Source organism: Rhipicephalus sanguineus, chromosome 6 (genome assembly GCF_013339695.2).
Source record: "Rhipicephalus sanguineus isolate Rsan-2018 chromosome 6, BIME_Rsan_1.4, whole genome shotgun sequence".
Taxonomy (NCBI): Eukaryota; Metazoa; Arthropoda; class Arachnida; order Ixodida; family Ixodidae; genus Rhipicephalus; species Rhipicephalus sanguineus.
In genome coordinates this window covers 69,822,291-69,843,059 of record NC_051181.1, presented here as the reverse complement: position 1 = coordinate 69,843,059, position 20,769 = coordinate 69,822,291, and positions in this window count along the sequence as shown.

Genomic DNA, 20,769 nt, shown 5'->3' with positions numbered 1-20,769 from the left:
TCATCAATCAACGGCGTTTTGAACAAAATTTTTATTGTTTAATCACGCACAGGAGAAATCTCACCAGGCCATGGGCGTCCGGAGGGGGGTGCAAGGGGGGGCGGCTGCCCCCCCCCCTGGAATTTCGGATATTATCTTTTATGCAGTAGCGATAAGCTGCACACGTTGGTCAGCACACAAAAGGTCCGCATATCCGTGTGAAACGGCCTTCAGGACTGCCAGCCAACTTTGCACGTTATTTCATATTAATGACTAACCTTGCTGGTCAAGTCACGGCAGTGAGCCCCCCCCCCCCCCCCCATGGATGCACCCCCCTGGAAAAATTTCTGCGGACGCCCTTGCACCAGGCATTACCTTGGAGGTAAAGAATGGCTGCTAATGGGAATGAGAGACAGAAGAAGTCGGCTTTTAGCTAACGCTGCGAATTTTTTATTGTTCAACAACGCACAGGAAAAATCTCCCACCGGCACCACATTGGAGGTCAAAGCGTAAGACTGGTTACGCACTACGACTACGACTACGAGGGACGAACGGGTGCCGCCTTAAGGAGCTTCGCCCCTAAAAACTTGCTGATAAATGCAGATGATAAAAATTTTGGGGAGGGGCGAAGCATGTAAGGAAGGCTGTTTCAGCTCCACTAATGTGAAACTTGTGGACGGGCGAAGCATGCAGTGTGCGCTGGGGTTTCCCACAGTAAAATCAATGGTAACGGCAACGAGATACAGGAGAAAAATTAGACACAGAGACCTGCAGCCTGCTGTTAGTTAACATGCACGATGCGAATCTTTATTGTTCAACTACGCTCAAGAGAAATCTCCCACCGGCACTACATCGCATGCCGAGATCCTGTGCCTCTATATGCGTGGTGGCCGGCGAGCGGTTGTGCAGTGCGATCAGTCAGTTTTTCAATCAAGAAGTTCGCAAGCAGACGCTGCTTGCGTCGGCGTTGTCTCTCTCGGGCGAGGGCAGGTTCTCGCTCCTTACAGGCTCAGTAGTTCCGCGTTCATCGGAGAAAGAGCCTTTCCATAGTCAACGAGCGGTGAGTGCTCAGGCGGTGGCGCCCTCTCTAGCCCTCAAGCAAATGGAGCAAACGACGATGCATGCCACGACAGCATACGACGATTCATGATGCACACCGACACGCCGAGACCCAATGGTGCTTTGCCCCTGAAAACAGCGCCGAGGCGCAGACCGGTACAGTTGGTATGAATTATAGTCGGTGCATTTTCGTAGTCTACGCGCGCACTATGGCGAACCTACGGCGAAACTACGGCGACACAACGGTGCCGGTGGTGTTTGTATGACAGTCTTGGTGGTGCGGAAGGCAGGCCGGGACCCGATTTCCCGCTAGCGTCTTTATTTAGAAGCTCGTGGAGATATGGCACGCGAGAAGCGAATGTCATGACGAAGCGCTGGAAATAGGAAGCATACCCCGCAAAAACCCTTAAGCTACTTGACTGCGGTTGGAGGTGGAATACAGGCCATGGCGTGGAGCTTCGTGGGATCAGAGGAGTCTTTGGCACTGGCTGCATGACCGATGTCGGTGACTTGGGTGAAACCGAAGAAACACATCAAAGGCTCCATGCCCAGGTGACCCTCTTAGAGCGCATGCAAGGCCCTTTTCAAACGCCTGATGGGTTCAGGAAACGTAGGAGCATAAATAATTATGTCCTCCACATAAACCAAAGCCTGTGACCTCTTGAAATGTCCAAGAAACCGGTCCATTATTTACCGAAATGTAGCAGAAGCGTTGTGAATGCGAACTGACAGGCGGCTGGACTGGTATAGGTTGTTCAGAGTCATAAAGGCTGTCATTTCTGCGTAATTTAGGTCTACACCTACCTCCCAATATACAGAATGGAGATGTGGCAAAGTGAAAAAACAAATACCATGCAGGCGATCAAGGGCCTCACCGAGACGAGGTATCAAATACACATTAGGTCTGATGGCACTGTTTAGGCATTGGTGCTCTACACAGAAACGGGCCGGGCCATTTTTCTTTTTGCGGAGCACCACGGGGGACGACGAAATGAAAAAGGACCCCGATAAGATATTGCGCCTAAGCATGTAATGTACTTGCCTAGCGATTTCTCCATGTTCCTTGGCTGACATTCCACGTCCGTGATACCAAGCACGAATGCCAAAGCCGCTGCTAATTCGGCGGAGCGGAAAAGAAGTGTGTGCTAGTGACCTCAACCACACTTTTTTTCTTGACTGAACTCCTATCTATCATTTAGGCAACAATTAGTATTAATTAAGGGCATGCAGTCTGAAGCAAAACGTCTCTTATGCGGTGTCCCTCAAGGAAGTATACTATTGGGCCTTTACTCTTCAACATTTATGTAAACATTAACTACTGTAAACATTAACTCAAACGCAATGTTCGTCATCTACGCGAATGATACAAGTCTATTTTTTGCCGGAAATAGCATTCATGACCTTATTGTTCAATGTAACGCCGCAACGAAAGCTCTTGAAGTTTGGTCCACAGCTAACATAACGAACATCAACGACGGCAAGACTAAGGCTGTCATTTTTAGGCCGAAAAAAAAAAACTGATCCCGTCACATGAAGACATTATCCTGAATTCTCACCCTGTCGAAATAGTGGAGCAGTTCAAATGCCTAGGAGTCATATTTTCCTCCAGTATGGCATGGGATTATCATGTTGCCCATGTATCGCTCAAAACAGCTCAAATTACTGGTGCTATAGGACGTTTAATGTATATCCTTCCCACACAAACTAAGATACTGATTTACAACTCAATTTTCAACTTGCATTTAAATTATTGCCAGTTAGTTTGGGGTAATACAACGTTTACTAACCTCGAACGCCTTCACTTAATTCAGAAAAGATATCTCAGACACATGTATAACTCACCATACCAATATCCAACTGCAGCTTTATTCAGTCAGTCTGGAGTGATTAAGGTACACAACCTTTATAAATATCGCCTTAGTGTCCTCTTTAAATAGGAAATAAGAAAGAATATACGTAACCTCGGGAAATTAGCGGAACTAAGGAACAAATCAGTGGGCTACCTAACAAGACATGGTGAAGAATGGTTCGTGCCTATACCTCGACTTAACCTTGGAAAAGAACGCCTTCATTATACTCTTCCGTCTCTGCTGAATAGTTATGCTCTTACTGATTTCGATTTGTTTACCTGTACTCGCAAAGAACTTCACGCTAGGTATTTAGATAACATAGCTTCAGTTTCGGTTTAAGTTTGTTTATATGTACATAGTGTTGATTCGCGTATTATCCGATGATCCTTGTATAATTATGTAATCCTTACGTTTTGAATTGTATAATTTCTACAACTGCCTCCCTGCTGTACTTTAGGTTTGTAGGCTCGTCAAGCTGCCTTTAGCAGCTTTTACCTACAACCCCTCCATCTGTATTTTTAAGATGGGAAATAAATTGAAATTGCAATTGAAACCGAATTCGGAGCTGTAGGTGTTCACTTCGGCCTGCATGACGCCCCAGAAATCACGTAGTGGTCTTACGTAAGCTTAAACACAGGCCGATGGTTGTTCTGTGAAGACGACTGGAAGCAAAATTACTGTCAGTGAGTAGACATAAGAATTCAGGTTGTATTATTCCGACCTTACCGCTGAATCCATCTTCGGGATATCTTTCACTTGAAGTGTATTATCAAAAAATAAAAAGATCGTATTCATTTTCTGTCAAAAGAATAACACTGGTAAAACGCTCAGCCATAATCCAACCCTCATGGTTTACGACGGGCCCCTCTCCGGCCTGTTAGGAACTTGCTTGCAACTCGATCTGTGCACGCACTGATCAAGTCAGCAGGAGATCCGTGGCGTAAGAACTCAACGCCACACACAAGTTTTGTTAGATTTGATGCCCGTTATGGTATTGAAAACTAATGGAAACAAGCGAGGCTCAATAGGCTGCGATACCGAAAAGGCAGTGTGGCCAAATTTAGGTTGCGCTTGAAGGTGCGCAGTCGCGCTGAGTTCAGCAGACGACAGTTGGCCTTTACCGGAAGTGAGTCATCTCTTTCAAAACTCGCAACAAAGTTTTTCCATATTTCAGTATGTTTATTTAACTACAACAACTATTGTACACAGCGTCAATGAGAGTAAGCGCATCTGATCGAAACGCCGCTCTGGATTTATGTCGGCTATTGGCCAATGAGGATGCTATGTCTTTTTCGACGCGGAGAAGCAGATCCGTGACGTCAGCTGGCAGACGCCCCGCCCACCGACGAGAGTGAGAACCGGCCCCGGGTTGAAAAGAGGGCGCCTGCGGAAAGACTAACTTCGCGCTCCGCTTGCAGCCTTTACGCGGCGTGCACGACTGCAATATTTGGCTGAGCAGTTCATAGCCGTGCCAGCTTTCCGCAGCATGTGTTTTCTCAATAAGCCCAAGGGTGCTTCATGACCCCTTTAAGGAAACCCAGGTGGTCGAAATTTCCGGAGCCCTCCACTACGGCGTCTCTCATAATGATAACGTGGCTCTGGGAGGGAAACATCAGCCATTATTATAATATCGAATGTTAAAAGCATGGGCAAATTATTGCATGGTTTGCTCTCATAAAAGAATGGAAGCGACACACTTTATAGTGCCCTCCCTGAATGAGTGGCTGGCACGCGCCTGAAGTCAACTTTCTGATTGAAGTCTGGCGATATCTGAAAGCTGCTGTTCCATGACCAATGTATTTGTAATCTTGAAAGACCAAGGACTCCTCTTGTACTCTTTCAAGTACGCACAATAGACTGTGTACGATTGTGCACATAGAAGCAACAGGTAACGAGTGGACAGGCAGTTTCATAAAGCAATGTCTATTTTAAAATATAAGGGAGACAATTATGATTTTAACAATATAAATATTCCTTTCACAGATGTATTTAATGCGTTTGCCACTGCTCATGGTGTGCTAGGAAAAACTATTCTTGCTGAAGAATGTGTTTCGCGTCTTGAGAAATTTCTCAGCCTAACGAGCAGCGTAAAAACGCTGTTTGTCGAGGACCCCACAGTGCAACGAACACGTTTCATTGTGATTTTATAACCTCTTCCTGAGTGCTTTGTAGGGCACACAATGGAATTGAACCCTATAAAGTGGGAGTTGACATCCGGCCATTTCAGAAGACCACGCTATGCTCTTGGCTGACAAAAACAAACTTTTATTGATGGATCATGCAGGGCTCTGAGCTCTATAATCAGAGACGTTGTGGCTCTATATCATTTGATCCCACATTTTAGCCCCAAAATAATAAAAAGCGTCCATCGGTCGTGGATGACTAGAAACTATGAAATCTATCTAACAAGCACTATAAGTGTTCTATTTTGTAGCGTGTTTTTGTCCCTTCGCCGGCCAAATATTATTATACCAGCGGCACTAAAATTCCTCGTGCTCAATCCTAAACATGCATTAGATATGTCTATAGCAGGCACATAATTTTTCTATTCCTGCAGAGCAATTTTCAACAGTGAATAGGGTGCACAGTAGTAAAGCTCACATTGTCCATCCGGCTCTCAGAAACAAGATGACTTGTAGCTCCAGTACTGGTGAGAAACTATTACCTGAGAGCAATTTGCTCAGAATTACGAATAATTTGCTAATCATAATTAAAGCAACATAAAAATAAGCCAAACAAGAGCGCAACCCGAAACTGGAGATCAGGCGGGATATTGCTCATTGAGGATGTTAACAGCTCGTTAAGAAAGAAAGCAAGATTGAATATTGTTTGAGGTTTAAGGAAAAGTATGCATCGGTCTTCTAGAAGGTGCAGACCATTCTGGAACGCTAATAGGAAAGGTTGGACATGAATATAAGACATTAATAATGAATATAAAACATAATATTTCATGTTTATAATGAATATATACATGAATAATCACATAGGAATAAAGATGTAACATTCTTAGAGGTTAGTAATTAGACTGATTCGTGTGAGCAAGCTCAGCTAAACATTTCCTCTTTAAAATAATTTCTTACTACTTCAGCTAATGAATTGCGTCAATCGATCAAAAAGGCACGACCGGTACATGAGACGCTTCCTAGACATGCAGTATTTGCGAGATGATGAAGCACTCTGAAATACCAAAGTGACAAGAACAGGGAAGCTTACATTTTCAGCAAGGAAAAGAATACGTCGAAGGAGCATACACAAGCATGCATCAACTGGTTATGTGTCACTTCATATCTGTCGATGTATTTCTGTTTCAAATGCCTCGACAGCAACCTGCCAACATGGTTTCCTCTCTAAAGCACGAAGGTTTAATAATGAAGCCTTAAGACTGCGTGAACCTACATGAATACAGATTTTTGTACATCATTTTCCTGTGTTTGTACACTGTAAAGTATTGTATAGGCTCCTAACAAGTTCCGTTGAGCTTTTCTTTTTTGTAGTGTATTGCATTCCTTGACCCGCGCACTATAAGGTAGAGCGCAACTGTGCCAAGATATGAAGTTGTACACACACACACACACACACACACACACACACATATATATATATATATATATATATATATATGATGACTTTTGAGCGCTCGCATTTTATTCATGGCGCACGCGGGGATCCGTGATCATTTTACGATCGGGCAGCTGACCAATAATCTCGCGCATACTGCCTGAAGGCATCAAGCCTGCCAGAGCGAGATCCTCGCTATGAATGAAGGAAGGATGATGACATTTAGGGCTTGTTTTACTTTGTTAGACACAATAATAATGAGAAGTAAGAGACAATAATGCCAAGACGCGTACAGGGGATGTTATTTGTAGCAATTAGGATATAAATGTGATAACTTGCCATCGGCTGGGGTCGAACCTGCGACCTCCGTATAACGCGTCCGATGCTCTACCAGTTTACTTGCTTCACAGTGATATCCTAATTACTACAAATAACATCCCCTATTCCATCCTTCGCATTATTGTCTTTTAGTTCTCATATATATATTGTGGGAATCGAACACGCCCTCCCCTCTGGCAATTCGTTCCCCTGCTAGCGCGTGTGTTGGCCCGAGCGTGGTCTTTTCGGCTTCCGTTCCTGGCTGCCTGCTGTCCCGGCCTGCTGTTCCGCTGAGGCCCCCGTCCCAGCGACATTCGGTGGTTGGCTGCCGCACGCAACTGGCAGCCAACCTCTCCAGACTGGTGAACTTCAAGCGGGCTGGTGCCCGCTGGTGCAGTCTTGCCCCGTTCCTCCTGGGCTGCGGACCTTCTCACGGTAGTGGCCTCTCCCTGGTGATGGAACGTTTGGTGGGACGTTTGGTGTGACCATGGCCGACTTATGGACTTGTACCTTTGGGAAGACGACACCACCCTTTTGGAGGAAGGAAGGAACACAAAAAGGGAGAAGGCAGGGAGGTTAACCAGACAGCAGTTCGGTTGGCTACCCTACGCCGGGGGAAAGGGAAGGGGAGTGGAAAGATGGGAGAGACAAAGAGAGAGAGGGGGAGTGAGAAAAAAAAAGGAAATGATCAATAAATGAGCTGACACGTATGTGGCGGTGGCACTGTACAACAGTCATAGGCGTTCACAAAGGCCCGTAGTTCTTAAGAAGCACAAAAGTGCTTTAACTGCCTTGTGGGCCGCCGAGCGATGGGGACGGTGCTCCGGCAGCATCTGCACGGTGAGCGGTCGATCGTCCAATCGTCGCATCGCGTCAGAAAGAGTTCGTCGTTCAGAGGCAAATCGAGGGCAGCGGCATAACAGATGATCAATGTCTTCCTCAGTACTGCAGACCTCGCATGCTGCACTGTCGGTCACTCCAATTAATGTTGTGTATGCCTTCGTGAAGGCAACTCCTAACCAAAGCCGACATAGAAGCGAAGCTTCACGTCGACGAAGTCCGGATGGAGGTCGGAGTTCCAGCGTAGGGTTTATTTGGTGGAGTCTTGTACGTCTTATACTTGGCATGTTCCACTCCGCCAAACAGAGACTACGTGCCAGGTGACGAAGCTGCCTTGCAGCGTCTGTCCTAGAAAGAGGAATCGAAACGGTGGTCTCTTCTTGATGGGATGTGCGAGCAGCATTGTCTGCGGAAACATTGCCACTGATCCCGCAATGACCAGGTAGCCACTGAAAGTCAACCTCGTGGCCTTTTTCTTTGACGCGGTGATGAATCTTCAGAATTTCGTACGTAAGCGGTTCGTGGCATCCGCGTCGGAGAGCTGACTGCAGGCACTGTAACACCGGTTTCGAGTCGGAGAAAACAGCCCATTTTCTCGGTCTCACCGAATCGATGTACACTAGTGCACAACGCAGAGCCGTAAGTTCTGCCGCCGTAGATGTAGTCACATGGGATATTTTGAGTTTTAGGGTGATTTCTCGTGCTGGTATGACCACTGCACCACCGGAACTGGACACCGTGGTTGACCCATCGGTGTAGATGTGCGCGTGGTTACTGTAGGTTTCATGGAAGAAAAGTAGGCTCAATTGTTTTAGTGCTGGGGCGGGTAAAGCCGATTTCTTCTGCAGTCCTGGAATTGTTAGGCGTACTTGTGGAAGGTACGAGCACCACGGAGGAAACACCCGTTTCTCAGCAGGCGCATACCCTGATGTAAACGATGCGCGATGGGCATGGACAGTTGCACTAAATGTCGTGCGGGGCCTTTCAGCAGCGAGGCTTGCCAGGTGGTGTGAAGGGTTCCTGGCATATTGCCTGAGGTAAGTGCGCATGGTCTCAACGGTGATGTGTGTCGTGATTGAGTAGTCCTGGGCAATGGCAATGGTTTCAGCTGTTGAAGAGCAGCGTGGTAAACCAAGGCATATCCTAAGAGCCTGAGCTTGAATGCTTTGTATCGTACGAAGGTTAGTTTTGCAGGTATTGGATATTGCAGGTAGGCTGTATCGCAGGAACCCAATAAACAATACCCGGTACAGCTGTAGCATAGAATGTATAGACACTCCCCAAGTTTTCCCTGCGAGGAACCTGAACAAGTGACAGATAGCAGTCAGCCGCTTTTTCACATAGTTTACGTGAGGGGTCCAAGACAGGTCTCTCTCGATTACGACTCCCAAGAACCTGTGACTGCTGCTGGATGATACACATTGGCCGTTGATTGATATGCCGTAAGCGGATATTGGCTTTCTGGTGAATGCCACGACTGCGCACTTTTCACTTGCGATCTCGAGTCCTTGATTACGCAGGTAGCGCGATGTCACTGTGGCTGCCTTCTGAAGTCGAGCGCGAAGTTGAAGCCGCGTCACAGCTGACGTCCATATACAGATGTCGTCAGCATAAATGGAAAGTCGTACGCTGCTTGGCTGGTTGTCGACTAGTCTAATGAGCGTCAGGTTAAACAATGTCGGGCTTAGCACTCCGCCTTGAGGGACTCCTCGGCTACCGTAATAATCGGGTGTCGGGCCATTCTCTGTCTGCACGTGAAATGATTTCTTCTGCAAGTAGCTGTGCACCCACATATACATCTTGCCACCAAGTCCTACTGCTTCTAACGCGCTTAGAATGGCTTCGTGGGTGACATTGGCATAAGCCGCTTTAACGTCTAGAAACAGAGCAGCAGATAATCGTTTGCAGGCCTTCTGATGTTGGACGTATGTCACCAAGTCAACCACATTGTCTATTGACGAGCGACCGCGTCTGAACCCGGCCATAGCATCTGGATAGATTTCGTAATATTCTAAGTACCATTCCAGACGCGTGAGGATCATCCTTTCCATTACCTTTCCCACACAGCTAGCTAGCGCAATCGGGCGGTAGGAGGAAATGTCCAAAGGCGACTTGCCAGCTTTGAGGAGTGGAATCAGGCGACTTGACTTCCATTCCTGTGGAACCAGACCAGTCTCCCAGGAGTCATTGTACAGCAACAATAGCGCCTTCCGAGCTTGATCTCCTAGGTGACAGAGGGCACGGTAGGTAATGCCGTCAGGTCCCGGCGCTGAAGAACGTCTACACAAAGCCAGCGCAGCGTTTAGTTCTTCCATAGAAAATGGACACTCCATGCGGGGATCACGTGAAGCTAGTGGGCAGTCGGGCGTTCCCATCTCCGTTTCTGCGGAATTTGCCTCACCGGCAATCCTTCTACAGAAAGATTCTGCGACGGCCATCTCCGTACATTGTAGATGTAGTGCCAAAGATTTAAACGGATGGCGTTGACCGGAGGTTGTATGCAGACCACGAGCCTTTGTCGCCATATAAGCGACAAAGGCTTTCGTGGATCCAGGGACTCACAAAAAGATACCCATCGGCGTGAAGCCAGCTTGTTCATGTGACGCTGTATTTTCTTTTGTGTGCGTCTAGCCAGTCTCAAATCGTAATTTGACTTTGTGCGTCTATATCGTCGTTCCGCACGACGGCGAATTGCTCGAAGTTTCTCGAGTTCAATGTCAAAATCGGTGCGCGCTGAACTCATCGAAAGCGAACGCGTGGTAGTCTGTAGTGCACTCTTCATTGCGTCCACCAGGTTGAAGGGTGAGCCGTCACAACAGTCCTCCAAGATCAACTTGTATTTTGGCCAGTCGGTGCACTGGATGGCTCTGGTGCACTTGGAGCTAGATAAACCTTCAATCTTCAGATAAGTAGGGATGTGGTCGCTACCCCGCGTTTCCAAATCCGAGAACCAGTGAACTCTTCTGGCGAACGAACGTGAAACGAAGGTAAGGTCTAGGCAACTGCTGTACGTTGGTCCACGCAGATAAGTAGGACTTCCATCATTCGAGAGGCAAAGTTCGTATTCAGAGGCAAGGGACACCAACTGTTTCCCTCTAGTGTTGACCCTGGAGCTTCCCCATAAGTAATGGTGGGCATTGAAGTCGCCAGTTATCACCCACGGCTGGGGAGTCGATGTCAAAATTCCCCCTTTTGGACATTGCCACGTTGGCCAGCCCCCTTGCGACTGAGCTGACCTTGTCACAGGCTGGCCTCGTCACAGGCTGGCCTCGGTCTTTAGGAAGGGGGAATGTGGGAATCGAGCGCGCCCTCCCCTTTGGCACCTCGTTCCCCAGCTAGCGCGTGTGCTGGCCCCGCGCGGCTCGAGCGCCGGGAATCGCCGTTAATCAGCAGTATGGTGACCACGGCGGCAGCGCCAGGCCTCTTTGTCTGGTGCGAGCCATGTGTCGGCTTTTCCGCGCGCGGGCATGCATCCGCACATGTCTCGACATGCTGACTCCACACCGCCAGCCTACGTCACTGCGCTGCGCCTGTCCTCATTTGCCACCAGTGACAACCCCCTTTCCCCTTGAACTCGCTTCTGTCTTGCGCTGGCTTGCTCGCGTCAGATGCTCTCAGGCTGGCACGAGAGGTTGACGCGCTACTCTAGCAGGCGGCTTCTCGTTCGTGTGCTCGACGGCTGCCCTTTGTGTGAGAGTCGTAGCGCAGCTGGCAAGCGTACTCGATCGGTCTTGCCGAGTTCCCCTTACGGCCTGCAAGCCCGTGACTGTCATACTGTGCTGCATTTCGGGTTAATAAACCCGTGTTGTTTGTTGACATCCTGCCTCGAGTGCCTTTTCTGCGCTGAGCTGGGGACTCGACCAACCCGGCCGTAGCGTCTTTGTTTGCTGCGGGAGTGGAGAACGTGGCATCCCTGGCCGGTCGCCTCGTAGGGTAGGCGTCTCGCAAAGCTGTCTCCACAATATATATATATATATATATATATATATATATATATATATATATATATATATATATATATAAGTTAAAGCGTGTGTGTTTCTTTATACATATTGGTATTAGTCGTATTATTTCTTGTTCTGACTGAAGATGTGACCCGCAGCTGAACTTTGAGCTTAGGTATATGTAATATTTTTTTTTGTTGCTGTGTTAATGTTGTACCTGTTGGCATAAGTGCTCTCTCACTGTCAACGATGCATTGTGTGGTCGCTATTACACTTCAATAAAACAAATATTTTAACATAATCAATATACTGAAAGGAATGAATTGTCATATTAATTGCTTATTGCTAATTGTCACTGTGTTTCCATGCAGACCAAATGATCATGAACGGTGTACTGGGAATGAATCTTCTTGCTATGGTCGGCGCTGCATTAGGTATGCCTTTCACGCGTATTTGTGTGTACTTCAGATGAACGAGTGTAAGAATGATTTGTGATAGGATAGGTTGTGAAATGGATGTTTTTCGTGCTTACCTAAAGAAAGGGACTGGTCGAAGAAAATAACATTTGCGGAAAAGGGTTGATAGCTGGGCGGTTTGGTACGACATTGTAACACAGAGCACCGATAACGACATAAGGCAGTCGAAGGTGCCATCACGTGTGCTGAATGTGCAGGCAGTTTTGTGAATGAATGACTTGAGGATGAGGCCAGGTGCAAATGGTAGAACTATTTAGAAGTGACTTCAATTTAGCAATAGAAAGTGGTCTTGTCCTTTGAATTGTGCATACGGAACAAATTTTATTTGCGTTCTATTAGGAAGAAACGGGTAGCGGGGTTTCTTTTAGATGGCTAATGCAGAATGTGACTTGCTTCTTGGTGATATGTCGTTGAAGTGATCACCCGAAAGTGGATGGCAGGAGTTGGAGGAAGAAAAAAAGGAAATGCAGGATTGTCGACCAGACGCGCGTATGGTTTGATATGCTACAGAAAGGGAATGGGAATAAAGAATGGAAAGATACAAAAATCTAACGAAGTGAGCATACGAAAAAGTTGCCTGAGCCTAAACAACACTGCTGACTTCAGTGCATATTCATATCAGCTCAGCTGCCGGCAATTCAGTCGTGTAGTTTTAACAGCTAAGCTGCTTAGCAAATCCTTCTTTCTCCGGCGAACCGAAAATCTATCATCATGATAAACGGGTATGTGCCACAGAAATTAGGTAAATTTCACACTCACCACTGGTCCAGTAAAACTGAAGAAGGTAACAGAGAGAAAAAAATTAATGAGAGAGAGACAAAGGAAGATCAAGAAAGTGGATGAGAGAAAGACAGACACAGGCAGAAATAGACAGGGAGAAAAAGAAATACAAAAAAAGAAATACAAAAAGAGATATGAGAACTGTTAAGGAACAAAGAACGAGAGAGAAAGAAAGAGATAAAAGCTAGACAGGCAGGAAGCGAAAAATATGGAGAGAGTGAAAGGAAAGCAAAGATAGAAGCGGCGAGAAAGAGAAATAAATAGGTGGGCAGCCAAAGAAAGAAAAAGAAGGAAACTGTGATAAAAGCAGGTAGAAAAACAGAGTGAAACAGAATCAGAACAAGAAAAATAAAATAAATAGAAACAAGGAAGGCCGGCCAGCTCCGCTTTTCCATCAGACTTGGCACCACCAGTGCAAAGCTGCCTTAATTTTTATGAAATTTCTATTACCGTTTGCTTGGTTTTACGAATTTCTAGAAAACAGACCAAATGAGTTAAAAAAATTACACCATCTCCCGCTAAAGGGGACCATGAGGCGATGCGAGCCGGAGCACTTGCACGATCGCGTTCCGTTGGCGTTCGTTGGGCATGCTACCGACCTCGCGTCGTGGAACGCGAAGAGGGACGCTACGCGCGTCGTATCTTCCATCTAGCCTGGCCGTTAATTCTCACAGGGCGAGCGGGGAACGCGGTCGACAGGCGGGCGAGAGGGGGGCAGCATTGGAGAGGAGAGAGAAGCGGAGGGGACGCGCATGCGCTCGAGCTCCTCGTGGCGTTGCGCAGGAGAGAATTTCGGCATGTCTAGCCCGCGTTTCAGAGGAAGAGTGGAAAGGGAGATGGGGAGGGGAGGGGAAAAGTTGAGAGGGGAAAGGGAGAGGGAAAGTGGAGAGGGGTAGGGGAGGGAGAGTGGAGAGGGAGAGGGGAAGGGGATAGGGAAAGTGGAGAGGAGGTGTGTGGAGAGGGTGTGCGCATGCGCAGTAAGGGTGGTCACGCCGCACACCACCACCACCGGATTGAGCTCCGCCTAAGATAATTCGCATCTAAAAAATATGGTTCCCTTACAGAACTGAATATTTACTGTACATTGATATAAGAGAGTTTGCACAATGCATACTGATGTCTGGAAGCTATAGCACCGTTTAACGTGGATGCACCCACTTTGATGACTGGTGGTACATCTCCATACCGACGACTAACGTCCATGCTAAATGATTACAGAAACCCTTGTGGTAGCTGTAGTAGTTAACGGGGAAAGCGTAATCAGAGATCGGGGTGTGATAGCCAGAAGAGCGTCGCATATTGGACGCAGAACTTGGTCGCCATCCCGCGGCATGTTAAAATGTGATTGAACACCACGGCCGGACTAGAGGGAAACGCCAAGCGCGTCGTGCCGCCACGGCAGTCCCGCCGCGATTTCTCTCGGGGCAAGCGCGTGAGCGTGGAACGCGGTGTAACAGCCAGGTGAGGCAGGCGCGCGTCGCAGAGCTATTTTAAAGACGATAATAAAGACGATAGTCTTTCTTGGGGAACTTAAACGCAGAAATTTTGGTCTGTCTATCTGTCTTTCTGTTTGTGGGCACGTCCTCGATTCAGCCACTCGGCCAAAGTTGAAGCACTTGCACAAGGGCCAGCCATCGTGAACGGCTCACTAGGTTCATACTTGTGTACATGGTTGATCAAAAAGCAAACATTACGCATGTCTGAGGCGCAACATCACTAGGTAAGTATTAGGCGGTGTGTTCCTTTAATAGAAAATACATAGATACGTAATTCTAGAGACCCTAGTTTCCTAAGCTGCGCTGAAAATGCGACTGCGCCGAAACTTGGCTTCCTCCGTGCCCTCTGCGCGAGCTCATTGTTGTGTTTCGGTTTCAGTTCAGTATTGCACTGTACGAGTGCCATGGGGTGCCGCTCTGGCATTCCTGCTTTACCCAGGCGACGTGAATACAAAAGAGTGTGTGGAGAGTACTCGTTGAGTGCGGATGTTTCTTCTGCTTCGGCGCTTCGCGTCAAACCGCGTGTTCGGGCTGGCTGGCGTCCCCGCCGGTCGCGTTGGTCACCGCCGGTCTTGCCTGCTGCTGCGCCGGGACTACCAGCCCGCAACACAGCATTCAGGTTTCCCGACGTATTGCCAGATGGCGTTCATATCTCACGCAGCGCCTCTTCTATCGTCTTTTGACGACATTTGCAGCGAAGCACGCAGATACTCGGCAAATTTTTAGGTTTGGATTAGCGTGATGCTACGAGCGAGGCCGACGCTTTTACGACGCTTGCGCTAAGATCGCCACCTCGCGGTGTGTTAAGGAATCGACAAAATTGAACTTCTATTGAAAACGCGCCGAATGGGAAGGCAGTGTAACGCCTTGCAGCTGTTAATCGCGGAGGCCACAGTAATTACGAATTACTTTACCGCTCCCAGAGGGAAACATCACCCCGCCGACCGGGAGAGTGGTAGATATAAACGGCGCGCATGTAAAGCCTCTGGAGTCTGCGACCGTGGCTCAGTGGATAGCGTGCCCGGCATCTGTTGCTGCGGACCGAGCGGTCGTGGGTGTGGGTTCCATGCACGTTGACGGATTTTTTTTTATTTGCCATCTAATCGTGTACATTTTTTCGACGTCATTTCCGTGACGGAAATACGTCACTGAAGTCTTGGTGGACCCCGGCATAAAACCCTTTCGTGTTGAAATCGTCACTAATATACATGAATATACAATCCACATTTTCAGCCATGACCATCCTGGCACCCAAAGAAGCCGCCGCTTTTGGTGAAGGTTCCGGAGGCGAAGCTGGTTTCGAAGACGACGGCAAGGGCGGTGTTGGTGCGGGTTTCGGAGGAGGAGCTGGCAACGCCGGTGCTGGTGGGGGTTTCGGCGTTGGATTTGGTGCTGGAGGCGCTGGCGAGTAGTGAGGAGCGAGAACTTTAGTTCAGCGATGTAGCAACTGTAATGATTAGCTTTACCAAGTGACTTCAAATAAAGCAGTTTGAGACACAACTCCCCAGTGTGGTTACGTTGTTACAAAAAATATATTTTTCAGTTACACACGCCAAAACGGCGTATTGGTAACGTTCCCTATATAGGTAAGCCTCCTCCTCATTTCAGGAGGTCAGAACGAATTCATTCGCTGTTTCGCGAATGGAGGTTGTAGAGTATTTTTCGACATATGAATGGGTAAATGCTGTTGATATTTGACCATTATTTTGCTCAAACATGTATACCGCTACCTGCTTTAGCTTCAGAATATGACCTTCCCCTAAAGCAATATATATTTCCGCTTTTGTGACCTTCTTATATTTGAGCGGCGTCTGAGATCTGCCTCTTTCTTGATTTCTAGTTGCTGTCGTAACAGAAGAGAAAGCACATTATTTGCACACGTGAGAGAGTATACACAAACGTTAACTGTTCAGCCTTTTCGCTCCTCTGCATGCTTTGCAGTGTTGTACACGTTCCTCTAAAACAAGAATGAAAGTTCGTTTCACGTTTCTTCCTAATGTTGCAATGAGTTCCCGTAAAGACATGGTTTGATGAAAAAGAGATATACGTGCCCTGGCTTGTAAATTGCAGGCTATGCAACGAGCCTGACACGCTAGAGTGTTGTTTTATTCATTGCCGTGATGGATTTCATTTCTGGGTCGTTCTTAAGAGAACACTCAGAAAGGAATTTTCAATTACATCGCATGGTGTGAGGTTCCTCCCGTTCAAAAACATACCAGGCCTGCGCGGAAAGCGCAGCACAGTCACAGCCAAAGCTCGAAGAGCGGCATTTCTGGAGCCCGTTATAAACTCTCTTGTAGCTACAATACAACTACACTAGGAACGTACCCACTACGCCAAAAATTATAATTTTTGTGAACTTGGGAAGCACCCCCCACGACATTATTCGTTATTCTGCGGAGAAGCGAGGTAACATCTGTAAGGCATTATGTGCAGTTTCCTTGATGCCACGGCTGATGACGTTGAGGAATTATGACTTAGCCTTTTGTAAAGGGGTGGAAGCTTTAAAGGACCCACTAGTTGCGTAATTCGCATTGCGTGACGCCCGGCCGTTATTTCACTCTCTCACCACGCTTTATAACATACGCTAACCTGAGAAAGAGATAGAGAGAGGGGAATTGACTTTATTAAGACCCTCAGGAAATGGTTCATGGGAGCCTTATGGGCTTCCTTGGCAACCAATGTAAGCGCACTTGCGAGGAACCCACTACGCTATAAATCATAATTCTTGTGAAGTAAGGAAGCAGCCATTACACAATTTTTCGTCATTCTGCGCAGAACTGTGGTACCTGCTAAGCACGTGTAAGGTAATATGTACACTTTGTTGATGCTGTGGCTAATGACGATGAAGAATTATGGCAGAGCCCTTTGTATGGGTGGGAAGCATTCAACAACTCACTCGTTGCGCAATTCGCATTGCGTGACGCCTCATTACAGAATTCGCGTTGTGTGACACTTGGTTGTTATTTTACTCTTCTACCACGCTACATTACATATGTTAATGTGGTTCCTTCCCGACATGAAGCCTGTATGGGGTCGTTTTGCAAAGCAGTTTCAAGCACCGGCATGTCTCTGAGGTAGGATACTGGGCTCCCACGCAGAGGGCCCAGGTTCGAACCTCGTTCCAACCTGGAAGTTATATCGTTTTTGTTTCTTATTTCGGAGCGATAGCGGTTTTGACACTGGCGGCGGCGGCGGACAACTACAGCGCCAGAAACGGCCCTTGTTGTGATCTCATAACAGCTTTCGCTGTAAAAAGAGCGTCAACCATAATGTACCACATGATTTAATCATTCTGTTAGGTCTATATTCGCTATGGAGAAGCCGAATGATTCACAGACATGCTGAGCCACCTCGCTCAACAAGGTCTGTCTTTGGAGAAGAAGCAGCCAGCATGCGTAGTGTTGCTGAGACTTTTGACCCGGTTCCAGAGTGGCTTGGACTTCTGGACGCGTGTGTCTGTTTACCAGACTTTTGAAGATTCCTTGGATTGTGTGAAATTGTGTGTTTTGTGCAGATGCGCATGTGAGTGTAATTCTAAAGTGATGAATTATGTTGTAATAGATGGCGAGATTTGATGGCATTATCACCATGCATTAAAGAAAAAAAAGCGACCGTGGCGCAGTGGATAGCGTGCTAGAGATCGGTTGTTGCGGACCGAGCAGTCGTGGGTTCGATGCCCGTTGACGGAACTTTTTTTCTTTGCCATCTGATTGTGTAAATTTTTTCGACGTCATTGCCGTGACGGAAATACGTCACTGAAGTCTTGGTAGACCCCGGCATCAAACACTTTCGTGTTAAAAAGGAGGGCGGCTTCGAACTATTGCTATGAATATTCAGGTATAGCAGCGGAGCTGTTGGCGCTGCGCTCTTCCACACTCTCACCTCCCTATTTCTTTCTTCCTCACTATTAAGTGCGCGGCACTTTAGTATCCCGTGCTGTCGTATGCTCTCGTATGCTGTAGTCGCTAGGCATAACACAGGCTAAACCAAGTGTAAATTAGAAAAAAAGAGGAAGCAACCAAAAATATAAAGAGAGAGAAAGAAAACGAAGAAATGGGAAGTAAAATGAAAATAGCAAGAAAGAGAAAAAAAGGATGCAGAGAGAGGAAAAACATAGAGAAATAAAACGAGAAGAAAAAAATAGAGAGAAAAACGAAGAACGAGAGGAGGAAAGAAAGAGAAAACCACAGAGAAACAAAGAAGGCTGCCCAGTTCCGCACATACTTTAGGCTTGGCACATCTGGTGCGAAGCTCCCTCAATTTTCCTTTTCCTCGATAATTTTGTACTTTAACACGATAGCGACGTAAGCAGCTCGTTTCGGAGAAATTTCGGTTTCGGCAGCGGCGTCTAAGGTTGTTAGCAAGAAAAAAACCTTTGTCGGTTAGCGAAACTTTGAGGTAGATGCAAATAAATATTGGACCCTGATTGCGTTTGCCCTCTGGCTTTGGTTGCGGCGCTGTTCAGGTCTCTACCAAGAAGCGAAGGCAGGCTAGATAATGGGAATGCGATTGTTAGTGCGTGTGTGTGTGTGTGTGTGTGTGTGTGTGTGTGTGTGTGTGTGTGTGTGTGTGTGTGTGTGTGTGTGTGTGTGTGTGTGTGTGTGTGTGTGTGTGTGTGTGTGTGTGGTTCGGTGGGTGGGTGTGCGTGCGTGACCGCGTGCGGATATTGCTATCGCGTTCAACACTTATAGGCGAAGGCTAAGGGTCATCTACTCCTTCGTTTCTTTCTCGATCTTCCATTTCTTTCTCGCTCTCTATTTCTCGCTTCCAATTTCGATGTCTTTCTCTCGTTCTCTACATCCCGGAGTTCACGTCTGCCCCGGAACCATAGCAGCAAAAGCGTTCTCTTCTTCTTCACACCCAAACGTGTATGTGCCAGAAGGGATGGTTCATAAATTACGGTGTGTGATTACACGCGCTCTCAAAGAAGCATCGTCTCGTTGCTGTATATGAGGGCAAAAGAAAAACGGATAAGAATACTATACAAGCGAAATGAATGTGTCGTAACGCGACACAACGCTGCTGCTGTCAAACAAGGAGTGAAATAAATAACAGGAAAGAACAAAATGTAAAAGAGAAAAAAAGGACCCCCGCTAAGTCGTCACTGAAGTCAAAGTCGCTCCACAGTCCAGTCAGAGTGGGAAAAGTACGGTTTTAGCCTGGAACCAAGAATGACTTCAGTTTGGGGAAGGCGACGGGAACGCCTCGAGGTGCCTTATGCTAGAATCTCGTAAGTAACGTCGCTGAAACGTCGTACAATCTTCTAAGGACCGAAATAACGCCGCAGCAGCTTTTCTGAGCGGCCGCGCTGTCGGATGGTGATCCACATCCAGACTTCATCATCAGGATTGAAAATACCTTCTCGGTGGCGAAAATTGTAGCGGCGTGCTGCTGCAGTTTGGCGACACTGAATACGGCGTCGCGCCAGTTGACGGGCCTCCTCTGCTCGTTGAGCGAACATCCGAGGACCCGTGTAAAACATTCCTAGGTTGTCCGGCAAGAGCATGCCGTCGAGCTCTGTGGTGACATCTCGACCGTAGATAAGCGAAAAGGGGTGAAACGTCTACTTTCTTCAACTGCAGTACTATACGCAAAGGTGATGTAAGGAAGGATGTCGTCCCAGTTCTTGTCGTCAATGCCTACATACATTGACAGCATATCTGCAATCGTCTTGTTCAGTCGTTCAGTCAGCCCATTTGTTTGCGTGATGTTCCGTGCCGCTTAACCTCAAGATTTCTTGCAGCACCTCTGCGGTGAAAGCTCTCCCACGATCAGTAATGATGCCAGCTGCCGCTCCGTGACGGAGGACGATGTTAACGAGCCAATGGACGATGACTGCTGCGGTAGCTTTTGAAAGTGCCTCTGTTTCGCAGTATCGTGTTAAGCACTCGGTAGCGACCACAGTCCACCGATTTCCAGACAAAGACTTGCGAATGATCCCAGCAAATCCATGCCAATCTGAAGAAAAGGCACCTTCGGTGTGGCTATTGGTTGTAGCAGTCCCGCTAGTCGTATGGGTGGAGTCTTACGTCATTGGCAGCCGCGAAATTTGCGAACGTAGTGCTGATGGGAAAGTTTTCGCGCAAAAACACGGCAATCCACCAGAACAAGACACACAGGACGGGCGCCCGTCCTGTAATTCTCCTTCTGGTGAATTGTCTTAATTTTGGCGCAAAATTTCTCATCAGATATGCATCAACTTGCCAAATTTCGAGTTTTGTTAAAACGTAGTGCTTCACAGTCTTCGCGAGACGCGGCTACTAGTAGGAGCGGCGAATTCGTCGCAACGTGCGCGCATAGCTACTGTCTCCGGGCGATCGTTCATCGTGATAAGTACGTAAAATGTCGTCGCGAAGCTTAGTTGGCGCATCGAGCAGGTATGTGGCTTGCATATGGTCAAAGTTCTTACAAAGGACTCCATCCCGGAAACAAGGAGGCTAGCGAACGCGCGAAACTTCGAGAAGGG